The following is a 20,918-nucleotide window of genomic DNA, read 5'->3' on the forward strand; positions in this document are numbered from 1 at the left end:
CCTCTGAAAGAGATGTCCAAGTGACATCGCCATCTACCCCAGTGGCCACTGGTGGCCTTCCACAGGTATTTTCTGTTCTTCTTGTGGGCATGCGGAAAGCCCCTACCTCCCAGCCCCTGAAGGCGAGTGGCAGGAAGACTTGTTCTGGCCAAGATCGTGCCAGAACCGGGTAGTCCCCTTCGGAGCAGAGGTGTATAACCATACTGTCTTGCTTCCTATGCTCTGGAGAGCTGGAATATTCCAGACAGTGGCTGCCTGGTCAAGATGGGGACTGGCGTGGAGTTATGTGGAGCAGAGCCCCGGGATGATTCAAAATGGACATTTGACTTACGTAGAAAAAAATAAAAACCTTTGTTGTTTTAGGCAACCGCCATTTAAGGGCCATTTGTTATGGCAACATGCTCTGTTCTAACTTGATGGCTAACATCTCTCTCTTCCTCCCTCCCTCTACCCTTACCCCCTCTCTGCCAATGCTCTTCACATCCCAGAGCACCATGCCATGAGGACTCCCCAAGTGTCTTTGTAAGCGACCTCCATCAGTACCGGCTGAACTCAGGAGAACATGGCGGCCACTCCAAAGGACCCTTCCTTGCCGTGATCCGAATGCTTCTTGACACCTCGCTTTCACCTGTTCCCATTTGTAAAAGGCAGATTCTACCTCTCAAGTCTGAGAAATGGCGAATACACCCCCTCCCCCGTCAGAGCACTGTCTCCCACAGGCCACGACGCTGAATTTCGGCTCCGTGACCCAGGTTGCCACCACTCTCTCCAACCACACCATCAGGACCGTTGCAAGTAACTCCCAGACATGTCACTTGCTTATCCAAAGGGAAAACACTCAATATTTCCAGCCCTTACCATGCTGCGGGGAATTGCACGAGACGGTTGTTAAGGATACCGACATTCTCGTGGCCATCTGGTAACCGGCGGGAGATGGGTGAGTAAGGGCAGAATGTAATGATGGAACATAACCAGCACCAACGGAAGGTGTGCATACGACCTTTCCCAGTGGGAGGCCCAGACCCAGATGTGTCTCTCACTGTGCCCACTTAGTCCCTCAGGTTGCAGGCTTCTCGCCGAACAGAGATGTTCTGCTGCTTGTGAGACAGCATCTTTTAGAAATGTCCATTTCTCAGACACCTGCCTAGCTTGTGGGTCACCACTTTGTCAGCTGGCACACGCAATTAAAAGGAAATTATGTATTTCTATTTTCACTGAAGGCAAGTCTCCAAGTGAGAAGTCATTCAGAGATGTTGCTATATATCCCCAGTTGGCGATTTTATACACCTATATTGTGGCATTCCAAGATATCAGTTCACCTTTTAAGTTCAACCCAGTGCTTTCTCGAGAGTTAAAGACCAACATATTTTATCGGAAATGTTCTCCAAACACCGTTAGAACTTTAGAGCATCTCAGCGATATCTGAAGAAGCAGTCCCCAGCCTACCAATGGGACTATTATTTGCTATTTGTCCACGGACGAGAGCTCTCAGGGCTCACTCCATTTCATCATGCTTGGCACCTAATGTCCAAATACTATGAATGTAGTAAATTCTAGGCAAATGCCTGTGGGCAGATAACTTCTATCTCGGGTGTGCTGTGGTCCTTTTTGCGTGGGAGGGAAGGTAACAAGTTTCTTCCGCACTTTTCCGATTCCACAAGACAGACAGACAGGAAGCTTCAGAGTTAGCTTCCCAGGAGAAGAACCCCGCCGGGCTCTGGGGACCACTCGACTTGCTTGCTATTCCTCAACTCTCCTTCTGGCTTTCGCTGACCATTTCACTTGATGAAGCCACTTCAACTTTATTTTCAGTTCTCTGGCTAGCTTCTATGCTTAAGAAATTGACTCAATGGCAGTGACTTTTTGAGTTTGTAGCAAATGCATTAAGCATGAGTCCCTGTCCTAAATGTTTTCTTTAATTTCTTGATTCCTAAATGTTTTATATATATATATATATATTTCTTGATTCCATTGTTAAGTTTATACTTCTATTCTTAACCCGTAGGGGTTAGAACAGAGTTCAGGGCCAACTTCTCTGTTCCCATTACTTTCCCGGGACTGTTGTGAGTGGAACAGAGAATAACCAGAAGTCAGTTCTGATGCACAGCGACCCCACAGGACAGAGTTAGAACTGCGCCTGTGGGTTTCTGAAACAATAACTCTTTAGGAGAACAGATAGTCTCATCTGTCTCCTACAAAGTAGTTTTGAGCTGCCAACTTTGAGGGGAGCTGCCGAACACCTAATCCTCAGTTCCACCAGGGTTCCATACTACAGGAAATTAAAAAAACCTCTATAACCAAAGCTTTGCAGACTGAGGGTCTGTTTTCTTATTTAGAAAGCAGAATAAAAAGTGAAAACAAATCTCACCATAATCGAATTGATTCAGACGCATAGTGTCCCTGTAGGACAGGGTGGAACTGTGACTATGGGGTTTTGAAGATGTAACTCTTGCATCTGCTTTCTCCCGTGGAGCAGCTGGTGGTTTCAAACTGATGACCTTGCGGTTAGCTGGTTAGCTGCCCAATTCCTAACTCACTACACCACAAGGTCTATGTAGATTACTGCAAAAAGCTAGGTTCAGACACAGACATCAAGGTATGGTGGGTGGTTTTGAACTGCTGACCTTGTGGTTAACACTCCAACACAAAATCTACTATGTCACAGAACACTAAAATGTACAAAGCCCATTCACATCCATTCTCTTTTCTGTTCCTCACAATAATCAATAAGTAGTATCACTGCTTGTTAAAATTCCCTGATTTAGACATGGGAAAATTGAAGCTCAGACATTCTTTTCCCCAAAGAACTAGAAAATTATGAAGGTGAAAACTATAACTTACAAGTTTGATGATTTTTCCATCATGAGAAAAATGTCTCAATTATTCTTATTAGAGTCAGCTGCTTTATATTATTAGGGATGAAATGATCATCTTTGATCGGCTGTCATTGAAGTTTCTCTTTCCTAGAGAACTATAGAAAGCAGTCAGGTAGAAGGAAGACTTCTCAAGGCATGGCTAAGTTTACCAGTTACCACAGAGTCAACTTCAGCTCTTGGCGACCTGATGTGTGTCAAAGCAGAATGGTGCTTTCTGGTGTTTTCAATGGCTGATTTTTGGGGGGAGGGGAGTGGGGATAGTGAATCCCCAAGACTTTCTTCTGAGGAGCCTGTTGGTAGAATCTGGTTAACGATCTTTTGATTAGTAGCAGTACATATTAATGGGTTGCAAAGCCAGAATTCTTCTACTTTGGTCATGACAGTTTGTTATTGCTTGGACCATTGCAATTGCCATTGTGACGACATTTGTAGTGCGGGTGGATCTGTCGTACACATCCACCCTATCTTCTTCAAGTCTTGGACCCCTTCCCTTCATGCAACTCTTTCCACATTAAGAGACGAAAAGCACAATTGGGAATCTGGGTGCAGGTGGCAGTACACGAAGTGATGCCAAAACAGAACTACAAGCATTGTGTTGCTTATGAATAGAACCACCCATTCGGACCAGGATTTTGGCATTGTTTGGGCCGTAGCAAATTTCCAACCCAACTTAGACGACATTCTCAGAGGATGTCTTGTAGGCTCTGATGTTAAAGAGTCTCAGGAGAGTTAGCAATCATTCTCGATGATGATAAAGGGAAGACCTAGAGTAAGGGCAAGATCAACACCTTCTCCAGGCCAAAGTTTCACTGCAGGAAGGCACTGAAGCCTTCCTTTGTAGTTGAGGCTAAGGTGCTCATTTTTTCTTAAGTCAAAGTGATCATCTGAACGTGAAAGAAAGGTATGCATAACCAAATATGACTACGATTTGGAAAGAACACGCCAGATCTAAAACCCTGTGATCTTCTCACTTTCCCCCAAGTCTTTGCAGGAAACCAACTTCCCCCTGACACGGCTATGCAAAATATTAAATGTTTCAATGACTATATTTTAGTTTGCCCTACCTATCCTGGGAAGTAATCAAAGTTAAACAAGCAATATCAAGAATATATATATATATATGAAGCAACTAAGGATATATATATATATATATCAACTAAGGAGATTATATATATATATATATATATATATAATCTCCTTAGTTGCTTCTTCCCTCCTTACAAATTTCATATTCACATAATCTATAGGAAACAACAGTCTTATATGGAGTCACCCATGCAACAAGGGCTGCCAATAAATGGTCTGAAGGACATTTTCCCCTTTCCAGTTTCATATAGGTCTAACAGATAAATCTATGAATGAATAGTGAATGGATACACTGCCCATTTGTTTAGCAGCAGACAGACAAGGTGCTCCTGGAACCAAGATTTCTGTCAACCACCCCCAGAGAAGGACAAGAGATCAAAATACCGCTCTCAGGGGCTTCTGCCTAGCAGACTCGAGTGGGTGGCAGTTGGTTGGGCTGTATATACATATAAATATTATTTGGATTCTGTCAACAGAAAAGAATCAGAAATAAATTGCTGGTGCCCAAGACTGAAATTTTAAACCATGATTATGACATTATATTAAAATGTCATCCCATTCCTCAGTGGCCACCCCACCCCTCGCCCCCTCCAAAAGAAAGAAAAGAAAATGTGAACATGCTTATTTTAAAATAAATTAGTCCTAGGGAATAAGAGACTCAAAATTACTAAATCTCACTTGAACTCCTCTAAAAGAACTTTGTCTATTAAAAGTTAATACCTAAAGTACACTGCTTGCAATGCTCAACGAAAATTACTCTAATTCTGTGCTTATATCGTAATTACACGTTTTGTTAACCTCTCTCAATGTCAATTTTTCACTTATTTATATATTTTCAAAGTCCCAAACAGAATTCCACAGAGAAACTGTAATTATAACATGCTACTCCACCCAAACTTTTCAGAGGGTAACTGTAGACCATGGCTGCGCTCCTCCGAGTTGGCTGGGGGAGTGGGGGAGGAGGGTGTGGAGGGGGGAGGGGGGCAATCGCAGACATTCACTCTGAATAGCACATTGCTCAAGTTGTCTTTGTACAAAGAGAGATGCATGAAATAACAAACACAATGAATTAATGGAGCATTGACTTTCAAATATCCATAATGCTATTTTTTAACTAGATAATGGTGGCCAAATGCACAGAAGGCTGAAAACATAAATTCTGTGGGAGAAATGTGCTTTTATCGCTTACACAACAATTTAGAAATGTAACTTTCTTTTTCGTTCTGGGGAGGAAGAAGGAAAGCTTGTTTCGGAAACATCACACTATTGTGCTGACTGAAAACCACTCTAATCTATTTCTAACATCAGTAAGCTTTAAAAAAAAATCTTAAAAACCTTCACACCAGGATTTTATAGAGCCTGGTGGAAAAAGTATGCATGTTCCTTCCTGCACCTAATTACCTCAACTGAAAAATCTGCCAAGTATTTTGCCCTTTAGTTCTCTAAATCATAGCAGGGCAAATGTATTTGGAGGCCAATAGAAACAAATATTTAAATTTTTCATTTTGAAGATCCCAGCTATATACGAGGGCTCGGTAGGAGACACGGTCAAAGACAGCATCCAGTGCCCTGTTTTTCCCAAGCAAATATGAACCCCCTCATGTTATAAAACGAGATGTCTCGTTTTCAGACCATTTCAGTGAAGTCATGTCAACCTGGGAGGCTCTCAGGATGATTTACGCTTCCTTCTGTTGCTCTCCTACATGGACACCCCGTTCTCACGTTTTCTACCTTTTGTTGTGCTCCCCGCAGCCCACCACTGAGCAGCAAAGCTTCAACTTTATATACCTGGCACCAATCCAATTTTCACTGTTACTGACAATTATATTAAAGTTTCCATTTAATTGCTGCTCTGTTGTGACACCGAATATTTCTCATAATTAGGCACTTCCTATTTTCTGTCCATTCATTTGTTGATGATTCCTGAAAATGATTTTGTTTTATTTTTCTTTAATTCCCCCAAACCTAAGCATAACAATTCTACAGATAAGAGCAGCTACAGCTGTGACTATCATTACCAACATTGTAACATGCAGGGGGGAAAAAGAATATAATTTCTCGGAAGGTAATTTCCCTTTCAGTCTAAGTGCTCTTATTCATCTTACAGTTACTCAATGATTTCCTGTTCTAATTACAGGACATTATACAGAAAGACATTTGTAAAAAGGAAAATGCAGCAGTGCATATGACTAAATAGCTTGAATTGGTTGAAAGTGTTTAACATTCCACAGTTGTACCTCAACTTTATCAATTCGTGGCTACAGCTCTGTGTAAATGTGTAGTGATTCTCTGGCCACATTTCTAAATCTCTCGCCAAGTAAACTTAGTACCCAAAGTTAGGATGCATCGAAGAAGAAAGCACATTTGCAGCTAAAGGCAGGGAGTGGTGGTGTTGGGGGGAGATCAATTTGTGTTTCCCCCCTCCCTCATCAAAGCTGTTAAGTTGGAGGCATGCCAAGACAAGGAGTGGACATATTAATAATAAAAATAAATTAACTGCCCAATTAAGAGGGAGAGAGAAGATTCCATCCGGAATAGAAATGAAAATGTCACAAACGATTTCATAAAAACATACGGTGACGTAAATTACACATCAGGATTGCACTGTTGTGGTTATTTTGAGAAATGGTTTGTACTGTAAGTCAGCTGGTGCCGCCCCACCCTTCACGATGTTGTAATCCACGACACACAGTAAGCAAGTGGGGCAGCCTGAGATGGCGAAGACAGAAAGCAGGCCTGGCCGTGCAGACCTGGCAATAAAAAGATAATGTGCTTTGAACATAACAGAACAAGAAGATTGGCTTTATTAACTTAAGCGCACGAACACACACACACACACACACACACACACACCAGCAACAACAACAAAAACCTACTTTAAATGTTAAATGGTCCCCAGCTTGCCATTTGCTTTGATAAACGGAAACAAAGATCTTCTCAGAATAAGCAACAAAAATATCACTTTGGAGAACTTACCAAAAAAAAAAAAAGCTGTGGGAAAATTGACTAGTGCTTGATTTACAAACAGAACAAAGAATATTTCAAATGCTAGGGTTTTAACCAGCTGTTTCCCAAAGTAGGCCATTTAAGATAGGCAGACAGGCAGATGCAAAAAATATCCACGAATATATAAATATCAGCTGTGGCTCTTGCTGTTGTTTCATCACTCAACAAAGCAAAGTAACACAAAGCTGCAGGCAGACCAAACTTGGCCATCACTTGACAAAGGAACCCACAGGGAAGCTTGCTAACTCTGCCTCCAGGGTGCTCCCATTGGCCACTGAATTGGAGCTGTTCAGAAGGACTCAGGATTCCATCCTGAGCATCTGAGTTTCATTACCATTGGGCTCACCTTGCTGATTCAGATGTCCTACAACACAAGGATAGCTAGCACACTTAGGCATGTCTGCCTGAGCCCGACTGATGGATAGGTAAAGTGGTGACCACACCGAAAGCATGAGTCTCAGGGGTCTCAGCTACCTTACCTGGCCTACCCTTCACACGGTTAATCACTAAATTACTGCCTGCCATTCACTTTATAACAAGTTCCAGTATCTGAGGAAGAAAACATAAACAGTACCCCCAAGACGCCCCGGTCTCGACAGAAGTTTCCCTACTTTTAAATTGATCCTCAAGTTTTCTCAGCCAGAGACGTGGGCATTTATTTATTTACTAGCGAACCAGATAAGGCTTATGATATGGGATTTGAATTTAACTAAACTCAGACATAGCTTGGCTTATAGGTAGCTACCTATCACTGCTGGCCAACCAACCCCTGTAATTTCCAAGACAAAGTTGCTATAATCAGTGGAAGCCTGCCCATCATTAGACATAGCTTCAGAAATCATACTGACTTCTGCCATCACCCCCCGGGGACTAGCTACATGGCTCTGGCTTTTTCAATCTGTTGCAAGAATCATATGTCATTGCAAGAATCACACCACCATTATTTCAGCTGGCTTGTGTAAACCCTTGACATATGAGAGATCCTCCCGAACCCCCAGACTCATGGATACATCTAATTAAGGCGCCAATCAATAACTAAATGATTCACTTCCACACATCAGTCCCTCGGCACTGAAGATCGCAAATTGTCCCATAACAAAGTCACACGTCACTCTTTGGCATAACTTTTCCCCGGACATGATGGTTTCATAGTCAATTCAACACTGTTCTGGTTAAATCTAACTATTTCCAACATGGTTTATACCAGGATCGGGGGCGGTGGGGTGAGGTGAATTATGTATGAGAAACTAATACTGATGAATATCGACTAATGTGATCATATAAGACACTCTCTATAGACGTACATCCTAAGGGGCCTCAGGGGCTTCAAAAAGTTCATGAAAAATGGAATTCAAAGATCATGGAATTTTTCCATGAACTATTGGAAGCCCCCGCATATGGGTCTTTGCAGGCCCCTCTCTTATGGAAAGGCTCACTTCTGATGGCTCTCTAAGTCGTTAAGTTGAATACCTTAAAACATTTCATGATTATTTCATGATTAAACATTTCATGATTATTGCCTTTTATTGTCAATACCTTTATCCATCTAACCCTTGATTTTGGGGGACTGAAAACACTCTAGGTGAACGTCTGCCAGGGAACATCTGAGACTAATAGCATCCACAAAAAATATCAAAAGGTAACGCTTTTTTTTGGGGGGGGGGATAAGCTCCACTCAGCACCATACATTTCTGAAGTGGGTGTGTCCAGTTCTCTCAGAAGGAGTCTTGTTGGCACAGTGGGTGAAGCACTGGGTTGGTGGACGGAGTCCCCCCGCTGCTCCACTTGAAGCTGATCTGAGACGTCTGCTTCCATAAAAAGGCAAAACTGTAGAGCAGGGCGACTTTGCCCAATGAAGCCAGGAAGGGTCGACATTGCTAGATGGCAGTGGGTTGGCTGGTGTACTCTCAGTAGAAATACCAGTTTGGGTCTTCTCAAAGGGCTCAAATAGTGTTTCTTTTCGAAGTTTTTTTGAGGCTAGAGGACAAAAGGAAATGTGAAGGGGCAACATCAGGGTTGTAGAATACGTTGGGGGTAGGGGGTCAGGTTTCCCAAAAGAATTCTCATGGGACCGCCCTCGAGTAAGCGAGTGCAGTTGCCCGGATAGAAAATGATTCCCGGGCACAACTTCTCTGGCTTTTTCCTCACAGATGCAGTTTCCAATTGTCTTCCACCTTCCTCACTACAAGCCCTCGCGATGGTCCTGTGGTCTTTGGGAAAACCTATCCAGATCACCCCTTTGGAATCTTAAAACTCATTCACTATCCCCTTCGACCCGGTCTCTCTGCCTTGAATGTAACTGGCCCAGCAGATTCCGTGGAAACCATTCTTTGAAGTAGACCTTGTTATTTGAAGGCTCCCTAAAGAGACATGAGAAATGTAACACTGAGAGCACTTGTCTGCAGCCACCTACAGATTTAAACACGTTTTGTTTGGAATAAACACATGCATGTGTGAGCTGAAACCCTAGTAGCAATATTATTTTACTTATCTTTGTGTTCCTATCTATAATAAAAAACAAATCCTTTTTTTTTAACCTTGCATCCCTCCTCAGTACCCCTCACCTACCCATCTGGAATTTTTTTTTTCAAATTCATTGCCATTGAGTCAATTCTGACTCATAGTGACCGTAGAGGACAGAGCGGAGGTGCCCCGGTTCATTTCTGAGACTGTAAACGCTTGACGGGAGCAGAGAGCCTCCTATTTCTCCTGTGAAGCAGCTGGTGATTCGAAATGCTGACCTGGCTAGCTACTCCACCACGAGGGCTCTCCATGACTGCTCACTATCAGATGCACCTCCACAAAATGAACAAGCAAACAAGCACAAGTTGGATCGTTTTAATTCAAATATGTCATAAGGAGAGATTACCTGGAATTTTTTGACCCAATCAATCTCCTTAAAAGTAGTGCACATTAAAAATCATTAAATGAAGTATTTCAAGTCCTGCAAAGATGTTTCTATTATATTGCTAAGTGAGATAAAGGGGGGTATTGTGCAGTATTGTCAGCATCATTTCTTTTTTTTAAATAGCTTTATCATGTACCACAAAATTTACCCATTTAAAGTATAAAATCCAATGACTTTAGTATGTTTATAGAGTTATGCAGCTATCCCCCCACAATAAATTTTAAAACATTTCAATTAGCCCCCCAAAGACAACTTGCACCTCTTACTTATTATCCCTCCTCAACACCAAGCAGCCACAATCTACTTACTATCTCGAAAAATTAGCCTATTCCGGCCATTGCATATAAATGGAATTCTAATAGACATGGTCTTTATGATGGGCTTTTCTTAGTTACTGTAATGTTTTCGAGGTTCATCCTGTTGTGACATGCATGTATCAGCACTCCATCCATTATTGTTGAATAATAGTCCATTGTATGGAAGCACTCGATCTATTAATCATATCTGGACTGTTTCCATTTTCTTACTATTATGAGTAATGCTGCTAGACACGTGCCTATAGAGATGAATTTTATATAGTTATGTTTTCATTTCTCTTGCGTAGTGGTGAGACATTGGGTTGTGATCTACATGATCAGCAATTCTAAGGAGCTCCTTGGGAGAAAAACTGTGCTTTCTCCTCCCATAAACCATCTCAGCAACCCCCGGAGGGTGGAGGGGGGTCGCTGTGAGTCAGCACCGACCCGATGGCTGTGAGCTTGGGACAGAGTTCCGAGTGGAATTGCTGGGTCACGTGGTAACTCGGTGTTTAACCGATCATTTCCCATAGTGGCAGCACCATTTCGCACGCCTACAAGCAGTGCGTGTGGGTGCTGGGTCCTCGTCGGCCTGGGCAGCCCTTGTGCTTCTTTGTCTTTTAGACGCTAGGTGTCCTAGTGAGTGTGCGGTGGATTCGTGGTCCAGTGGCGGCATTCGTGCCTTCATGCCGGAAACCCAAGTTTGGCTCTCACACAATGCATCTCTCGTGCAGCCTCCATTCCACCAGGGAGTGCCCAATAGGTCTCAGCATCTCTTCCTGACCACAGGGAACCAGGATGAAAGGCCTGGTGATCGCCTTCCAAAAACTAGCTAAGGAAAGTCGAGTGCATCACAAGAATCTGGTCTGCACCGACCATGGGCAGGGACCACGACCCGACACCTCCAGAAACTGGGGACAGCTGTGCCAGCTGCCAACAACAGCGACAACCGGTGTGACGTTGTAACCTGTGTTCGCTTTCTAGGACTTAAACATCACGAACTGTGAGCGTCTAAACGTTTCAGAACTGCCTGTAAGGTTTACTTTCTTCTTCGGGTTGTCCGCATTTTCAACTCTTGGATTTTTTATAACATCTGGCCAGGGTGGCATTCCTAGTGTGGACGCTGTTTCTTGAAAGAAGAAGTGCCTCCTTCCTAACCACGAACTAAAACGCAAACTTAGCTGAGGGCACGGAATCAGTGTCATCCGGCGGCATTCCTCCCGGACGTCCGAGAGTCTTAGCGAATGTCATTGGCTGTGGGTAGTGTGGCAATAAACATTCAAGTTCCCAACAAGGAGCAAGTGCAGTTATGTCATCAGTTTACCATGCACTCAAGCCAGGACGAATCCAGAGAGAGCTGCCTATCAGCAGCACCGCCGCCATTGGCTGGGAGACCTTTTTAGATGGAGAGCGGCGGGTTGAGGTGGTTCCCTCGTTGATGGAATAACCTCACACCCAGAGAGTTCATCCAGCACCAAGAAAGTGTGCTCCAAACAACTACACTACCCTTTGGGAGCTCACATCCTAAATGACATTTACATTTGTGTCTTCCGTGCCAGCATATGCTTTCCAGAGTGGCTCAGACCTTTTCTATCATGGAGTCATCTTAAAGCAGCGGTCTAGAACCTGGTCCTCTACATCCTGAGCTTCCAGGAAGACTTTCCAAGGGGAACAACTATGAGTTAAAGGCGCTCCCCATAAAGAAATATGGCAGCCCGAATTCCCCTGTACGAGGGAATGTGACTTTGGAAATGGAGTCTTTAAAAATGGTATTAGGTAACATGAGATCATACCGGGGTAGGGTAGGCTCCAAATCCCATACGACTGAAAAGCGGAAAAGAAGCACCAGGAGGCATGCAGAGTGAATACATCCATGTGAATTGAGCGGTAGAGATCGGAGCGATGCACCTACAAGCCAAGGAATGCCGTCAGAAGCCAGCAAGAGGCAAAGGAGAACTTTCCGAAGAGTTTCAGAGGGGACATGGCCATGCTGACCTCTTGGTTTTGCTTTCCAACCTCCAGAATGGTGAGGCAATAACTCCCGTTTGTGACAAGCCACCTGGTTTGTGGGTTTGCTATGGAAGCCCGAGGGAATGAATACAGAAGCCTCCCCAGGGATAGACTCCTAAACTTCGGCACTATTCATTTCTCAAGTCAAGCTCTCTCAGATAAATCAAAATATTGGTTCCAGGGAAGTCTCCTTTATTGATAAATCAGGGCCCCTTTAACCATAAGCTTTTGATTGTCCGTTTCTTGCCCACATTTCTAGTCAAGGGGGAGCCTGACAGTAGAAATTGAGTCCTTTGACCTGCGTTAAGATGCTCCGAGTTCAGAAAAGGCAGAAGAATAAAGGTTAATGATGCTGATCCCCTCAAACGTAGCTGGAATGTTCTGCCAGGCTAACGGATTTGAAAAAATAAATTGGATAGAGCCCATGAATACATTTTTACAGGCTTTATTTAAGAAGTTATGCTTTATTACATGTACGTATTAAGATGTAATCTTATATAATATAATATGTCTATTCCAATTATAATCCATTGTTGCTGTATTTCACTCTGGATCAGGCTTACTATTTTCTCCCTTGTAACAAAAATGATCCTGGATGATGCAATGTTTAATGATCTTAGCTACTAACAGAAAGGCTGGTGGGTTGAGTCCACCCAGAGATGCCTCAGAAGAAAGGCCTGGTGATTTCTGGCCCCCAAACCAGCCTGGAGAACACTATGGCGCTCAGTGCCCCTCTCATCCCTACAGGGTCATACAGGAGTCAGACTCAATGGCAACTGGCTTGCTTTTTTGTTCTTTCCCCCTAAATCTTTAAAAATTCTAACTTATAATAAAAATGTTTAGCTATCCACTTAAAATTGCACAGAGGAATGACCTAAGTTTTGAAAACTCTCTGAGTGCAGCTCTATTCAAAACAGATATAATGTGAGGCACACAGGTAATTTTTAATGTTCCAGTAACCACACTACAAAAGTAAGTAGAATACAGGCAAAGGTAATTATAATAATTTACTTATTTTCCAAATAGATCCAAAGTATTATTTTGACATGCAATCAACATAAAAAATTATGAGTGAGATAGTTTACATTCTCCACCCCGCCATCGGAAGTCTTTAAAATCTGGTATGAATTTTACAGTTACCAAACGAATCCCCTGTCATCAAAGCAATTCCAACTCTTAGTAACCTTACAAGGACAAAGGAAAATTGCTCCCTAAGGTTTCCAAGTCTGTAAATCTTTATGGAAGCAGACCACCTCACCTCTTTCCCCTGGAGTGCCTGGTGGGTTTGAACTGCTAACTTTGCAGGCAGCAGCCCAATGCCTAGCCCACAGCCCCACTGAGGGTCCTGCTGACACTCACAATATATCTCAATTCCGAGTCACTCAATGGCTAATGCCTACTGTATCATATGGAGCTTTAGAGAATGTGCTAGAAGCGAAACTGGACGGCCACTGCAGTGAGACACCTGGCAGGGACAGGCTGCTTTGGTGAGACGGCACCGTTCCCACGTGCTTTTCAATTTTATGGAAAGTGGTTCGAGACCACAGCAGCAGAAAGAGCCATGTGAGTGGTGGTTAGTTCACTGTTCCGATAACCAAACCCGAACACAGGCTACAAGGTGCTGTTAGTGTAGTTTCTGGTGAGTGATAAAAGTCAATTCAAAGTAAAATTAAATGCCAACAACAAAATGCTTCCTAGGTCAAGTCTAATTATAGAGCCTTCTGGACCCCCCTCGCTCCCTGGCCACTGGTTAAACTAGTCTCTTGCAGTAACTAGCTTGTAAATTCACCTCCTGCTGTCCACTGTCTGAACTTTCCTCTTCTTCGTTTGTCTGTCACAATGCCTGGGGAACATCAGTTGCTCAGAATGGGTATTTCTTTTCGATTTTTCTAGTATGCACAATACTAAGATGAGTTTAACATCTGAAGGGAAGAGACACTTATAAAACCTACTGGAAACTGAAACCACTATCAATCTCACGGCAACGCAGTCATATAACAACCCTGCACCTTCTAATGTGCTCTCAGGCCACACCGGGGAAGAACATCACTGCAAGCTGATGGTATGGGTACGCTCTCTTTTACTTCCTTTTTGTACGGTGTGCGTACCGAGTAAGCTGATGTAAGACAGGAGGTGGGGGGCTCAATCTGGTGTAGTCACATTTCCCATAATACCTATCATCCGCTGAAATAATTTTCACTTCAAATGGGCTCCTTTCCCCAATCTCTAATAGCTAAACCTACTTCCTCTTTCTCATAAAAGGCATAATTAACAAATTGCTAGTGACTAATACATTAATTCCAGTTATAATTCTGCGGTTTCATATCATGAGTTACCAGAGCAACCGATCTATGTTCTGGACATTTCTTAACTGCTTCTGTGAGATGGCTTTTATCAGAGTCAGGGCTGGCAAACTATTGGCCAAATCTGGCCCACTGTCTGAATTTACAAAGCAAGTTTTAGTGTAACCGAGTCAGGCCCATCCCTGCAGAAATAGCCTATGGCTGCTCTCATGCTACCATAGCAGTGTTGAGTCATGACGAAGTTGAGTGGTTACAACAGACACAAGCCTCAAATCGTTACTCTCCACTTGTGTTGACCCCTACTCTAGAGATCAGATGATTGCTTCGAGAAATCTGCTATTCTGGATCTTTGACATCAGTTGGTTCCTAAGGCAGTGATGCATCACTGTGCGTGTCTGCTCGGCTTCCACGCCCCTGTCCAGGTGTGCTTCCTTGGATGGCAAAGGGCTTTGCTGTTCGCATGTCGGAATCCCTATAAACACGTGAAGCACATGGCTGCCTTTCAATGAAAGGTTGGGATTTTTCTGGTTATTCCATGTTTGCTGCTCGGCCACCCCCATGAGCCCCTTGGAGCCATCTCCCATTCTCTTTCCATTAGACCATTAGACTTCCATCGACCATTAGACTTCATCACAGACTGACTGCTGCCCCGTTCAGGCAACCAGAGACCCCGGCAGGAGAGCAGCTGATGGGGAAAGAGAGAAGTCAAGGTGTTTGGCCCCATAGCTCTGGTGTGGCTGCTGGGTCCTGACTGTTCTGCCATGACTGCAGTTCTCTCTAAAAAGCCATTTCCTCCCCTTGCTCCTTCTGGCCTAAGGGAGTAAATGACCGCTTCCTGTTATTGCCAGTCTCCGAGTCCTTGGTTCTTTTCACGGCCACTCTGCCCCCGGAAGTCTTCCCTTCACTCCCGCCTCTTCCAGAGAATATTCTGAGCAGAATTCTATTCCCTGCGTTGACTTTGACGGATCCACCTCCATGGTTCCCATCTAGCAAGTAGGTAACTCAACAGGATGCCCCCATTCACAGAGAAGTTACATGAGTGGATGTGTGTCCGGTGGACCAGCTACATCAGAACCCCCTAGGGGTTATTCAGAGGGCGAATTCTAGACCTGCTGGGTGAGGATATCTGAGCTGGGACTCTGAATTGATGCTCTTGAATGAGTGCTGCAGGTGTTGCCAATGCAACCACTGAAAGGGAGGCAACATTCAGGTGTGAGGGCGGGGCGAAAACGAGAAACAGAATGCCAGTTTGATGTGACCGCACTGTATCTAAAAGATTCTGAAGTCAGGTGTGTAAATACCGAAGGATTCAGAGGGAAAGGTAGTCAGAGTTACCAGAGGCCCACAGGTGGTGATGAAGCTGAAAATGGGAATTACCCTTTCCTTTTGGTAACGCACTTTAGCCTTTGAAAATGGGCTTCACGCTTTTAAAAAAATTCATATATTCCATAATAGCTTCAGCGATCTCTCCGCTTGTCAGTATCAGTGCAGTGATGAGCATTTGAGAGCTTGAAGAGCATGAGCCGTGCAGTTCAATCATTTGCAGGATTAAATGAGGTGAGGCGCATGAATGCTAGAGCAACAACGCAGAGCAGCGAGACACAATGCTGACCACCTACTAACTGTATCATCTAGGGAGGGAATGACAAACCTCGCAAAGCCTTGGGTGCTAAACTGTATAATGGGCCTAACAAAAGCATTTTCTGGGTTGCATAAATGAGTTCAAAACTGTCGAGCTCCGAGGCTCACATAGGGCGCAGTAAACCCAATAGATCATCACTATTGTTACTAAGATGGCCTTACAACTTTACCCCAAAGTACACTCCCAGGATCACCAGTTGCTGCGGGAGGAGGTGTATTATCAAGGGCTGTCTAGTCCAAGGCATCCCATAGCGTGGGACAACTGTGTAACAGACCCCGTGCATCGTCTCCTTCCGGCTGTTCAGACAAGGGAGCCTCATGCATGGGGAAGCTCCACTTTTCCACGAGGGTCTCAAAACCTGCCCTGCTGTTGCTAATAAGATTTTTAATCTACAAGAAGGCATATGCTGCATTTCCTGAATTTATTTTAGCAAGAAATCTTGTACTGCTCTCTTTCTGGTGCCTACCCTCCCAACACCCAGAAAACACACACATACACACACACACACACACACACACATTTGTTGTTGTTATTCATGACTAATCTCAATTGGCTTGTGTTCTTCGGAAGTGCATTTTGGGGAACGCTCACCAGGCACCTAATACCACAACCCAGACGTCGATTACAACAATCTTCCACTTCCCTTCAACACTCCTCCCGCACACACAGCCCCCCGAAACATTGCTTCAATACAAGCAGTTTGCTGAGCCCCAGAAGCACTCACCTGGAATACATCAGGACTCCTGAAGCTTCTCCCACTCTTGGAGGCATCTAAGCTTCCCTGAAGCCCCCTGCGGCCTATCATGACGACCCCTATTTGGAAAGCCCCATGAGGCAAGTGACTTGTCCAAGGTCACCCACGTAGTGGAAAACAGACTCAGAAAGAGACCGGCGGGCACACTTCTTAGGAAGCAAGCTTTTGGCTCCATTAAGCCAATGGTATTGTTTTCTCATTGACCTCTATGACCTCTCTTCAGCTCATAGGACCATGACCCACAAACTACACGACCCTCATCACGCAGCCCACACAACTGCGCCCTCTGCATCATCAAAGCGATCACATCTGACATCAGGGTAGCATGGATCCATTGACGGGTCAGACACGGAGCCACTCCTATTGGCTCGCGGGGGAGTAGAGCACAAAGATAAAAAATGATCTACTGCTCCCTTTCCCAGTCAGGGGAGGAGGCAAGCCTGTGAGCAACTCTCCAAATAAATGCTCTCACAAGATAGCCAGTACAGGAGGCTGATTCTGGATGCCAGGAGTATCGGGGAAGGGAATGCTGGAGCTGAGTTTGGAAAGCAATTGTAGACACTTCCCAGGCAGATAATAACTCAATCCGTCATTGAGCCCTTCCCACGTGTCAGTCACTGGATACATTCTCCCTCCTCCTCTAGACAACTCCAAAGGAAGTCATCGTTAGTCCTATTTTCCAGATGAGGAGACTGACAAAAACACAAAGAAAAAAAGCGTAAGTGCGTTGCCAACAGGCATATGGTGAAGGAGGACCGAAGAACAGTTCTGAGCCAGCCGTTAGCTTGGCTTGTCAGTAGTTACAGCTTCGAAAGGAGAGACAAGCATCTCCCTTCCTGTCCCTCCCAGGGGCTGGGGCTGGTGTGACCCAATAAGGACTCTGGAATTCAAGTGCTTTTGCTGGAGTGCAAGCCTGGGGAGGGGTGATGGAGAACCCCCAAGACCAGGCTACGGGGTATTCAAAGTCCTGATCAAGTTGCTTCAAGAGCTCGCAGTCTTGAATTCCAGCGATGGGGAAGGCAAGAGTTCAGGCTCCAGGCTAAGAACCACTTGGCGGCTCTGAAAGGAACCACGGAGCCCAAGGGACAAGGAATGAAAATGTAAAGGACGCCTCAGCTCAGCATTGCTTAGAAGGTGTTTATAACTCAGGTCCAAAAGAATGTTTTTCCCTTTTTTAATTTCAATTTAGAATGTGAAGTTTCAGAATGGATGGTTCCTGGAATTGTCAGAACCAACGTGGGGCTTTTAAAAAATCCCATTTGGATTATGACCAGGTTTATGCTGGGGGTGGGGGTGGGAGGGTGAAGAGACATGAACTCTGCTACTTTGCTTCTACTTCTGGCTCTGGGCTTTCAAATAATGCACCACTTCCAGCCAAGACCTCTTTTAGTGATGATGGGTGTTATCACTGTATTTTCGCTTTAACTGGGGCTCAGACCCGATTCAACTTGTTTCCTAGGATGGGATTTGGAGAGTGAACATCGAGGGAAAAGGTGTGGTCATTGGCGAGGCCAAGACCGAGCCACGACTTTGAGACGGAATGTAATTCTCAAAATACCGTTTAGCAGCTCCATGTAGCGACTCTTCACAATCAAGATGATTTCCACAGACTGAACGCCAGCCAAGCTACCACCAAAGCATACGCAAATATTCCAGGCTTTTAAGAATCCCATGTTTGTCTGCTCCGGGGGCTTGAGAAAATCCCTGTTCACACTCTGAGACAAAGCCAGTGGAACCCTGCGACTCTGCGTAGGAGGAAAAGAAGTGTTCTGATACCTCTCCGCGTCATCCTCCAACTCCCATCTTATTGACTGTTAGGCTTTCAGGTCCTTACCTCCAGCCCAGTGGGACGCCCCAAATACCCTCTGCTTGTGTCAGTAACAAATCTTGAAACGTAAGGGGATGGTAACCTAGTTACGCTTAGCATGTAGCCAGAGGGGGCTCATGAGCAGTGTCTGAGGGAGACACGGTCTGGAGCAGCTCTGGGCACCATCAGCTTTCACTACCTTCCCACATCCTTCAAATCCATCAGACTATTTAAAGCAATTCTTCTCTCTCTGCTCAGAGACCCATGTGTAGAGCAACCCAGTGTAGCACCGTGGTGGCTCTTCCTTATTAAGAGGCCATCAGGGCGTTGACATCTGGAGGAAGCGCTCATCCTCCCCCATACAATCATGGAGAAGGAAACCCAACGGCTGCCCATCCCTGGGGCTGCCCTCACCACTCTGCCTTTCTCAAGCGCCACTGGGCCCCCGAGCTGGAACAGATGGTCTGATACACAGGTGAAACCCGGGCCCCACTGCGGTGGAATGGAGCCCAGCTCACAGCAACCCCACGGTGTCAGAGGATTGTACTCACGGGTGTTCGAGGGCTGATTTGTCATAGTAGCTCTCCAAGTCTTTCTTCTGAGATGCTTCTTGGCGGATTTGAACCTCCAACCTTTTGATTAGTTTGGTGAGTGAAAGCGATTCTTGTAATACATTTTCTCGCCACGTGATATCTTGGAGTACGATGCTCTTTCGTAAATCTCAACCAACGTGTTACACCGTCATGAGCGACCAGGAAGGCACTGTGTTCCTTCCACCAGAATAAAGGAAGCTAGTCTTTGACCGCTGCCCACCCTTCTTTAGGGCCAATTGTAAGAGGCTCAGAAGGAATATATAAATATGACATCCTTTCTGTGCAAGACAAAGGGAGGGCTCCCTGACTCCATTCTTCTCCAGTGGAGTCTTATTTGACCACGCCAAAGACATGGGCTTGAAAACTGGAGCCCCCTCATTGTCTAAACACACGACGGCTTACGGGAGATCAGGAAAGAACTGGTCCAGCAAGCCTGCTTTGTTCTGCAGTTTCTGACTCTTTCAGAGCCCACAGCAGGGAGAAAGAAAGGAAAAAATTGTTCTCTTAATTCTTCGAGAGTAAAGTTAATTTAGGACAGACACACCCTCAAAGCCCTCCCGACGTGGCACACTGTGACAAGTCATTCCTGCACACAGGCAGGGCTCAAGTGTGTGTGACAATAAGCAGCTCCATCCAAACCCCACTCTCCCACTGTGACGCTGCCTTCCCCACACATGGCGAGTGAGAATGATTACATTTTTGTTGAACGTGTCTCATTACATTGATTTAAATGAGATTTCTAACCTGCAAAGGGAAAACCATTCTAACGCACCATTCGTTTCCAGCAAGACACGATTAAGGACAGTTAGGGAAACACTTCAGACACTCGGGCTAGTGGCGGCTGAAGTCGCCTCTTCTCCTGTGGACATCTGACAGAAGGATAATGGAGTTTGGTAACACATAGGTCAGGTGTTTCTTTTATGCTTAATATCCTTCTCTGCCCAACGTAATGTAACCGACAAGTGTTAGGAAAATCTCACTGAGGAGAAGACATGGTCGGTTTTGAGAAGTTCTTAAAACCTGATGAGCTTGCTTCATTGTTGACAATATTCAAAACTTAGTATCACCACCCACCATCACTCCCAGAAAACCTTATACACTGAACAGGGAAGATAGAGTGTTGTTTGCAAAATCCTAACCATAATTCCTGGTTTAACACTGCAGTTATTACAATGCCTGATGACAAACTGAAGGTTTTTTAATAAAAATGTTTTAGGTTACCCGTCAGAGTATTCAGTTATCCAAAACCATCCTGCTCCAGCCAGCAGGTCCTTTAGGGAACATGGAGTGTAGACAGGCAGGTGCTAAGCCCCTAATGTGTATTTAATCATCGCAACAGCCCTATGAGGAATATGTTCACTGCTTCCATTTTGTAGATGAGGAAATTGAGGCTTAGAGAGATTAAGGAGTTTGTCCAAGGTCACGTTGGAACTCAAGTCTGTCTGTGGTCATAACCGCTGCTTATAACTTCTCAGAGAAGCCTATGAATGATCCAGGTAAACTTAGGAGACAAAGGCAGACAGATACCAGTAAAGCAGGGTAAGAACAGAGCTTTGTGCTGAGCAAGGGAGATACCCGGAGAAGCAACCTATTAGTTAAACGATGATGTACGGGATTCAGGCATTAAACATAACAAA

The 20,918-nt window shown here is 44.6% G+C and overlaps 1 protein-coding gene across 1 annotated transcript in view; it reads right to left on the bottom strand.

Moving 5' to 3' along the window:
* The window catches only part of ARID5B (AT-rich interaction domain 5B), a 198,182-nt gene that overhangs the window by 107,352 nt on the left and 69,912 nt on the right, over positions 1 to 20,918 (bottom strand). The window lies entirely within an intron of this gene.

Source organism: Tenrec ecaudatus, chromosome 16 (genome assembly GCF_050624435.1).
Source record: "Tenrec ecaudatus isolate mTenEca1 chromosome 16, mTenEca1.hap1, whole genome shotgun sequence".
NCBI classification, from domain to species: Eukaryota; Metazoa; Chordata; class Mammalia; order Afrosoricida; family Tenrecidae; genus Tenrec; species Tenrec ecaudatus.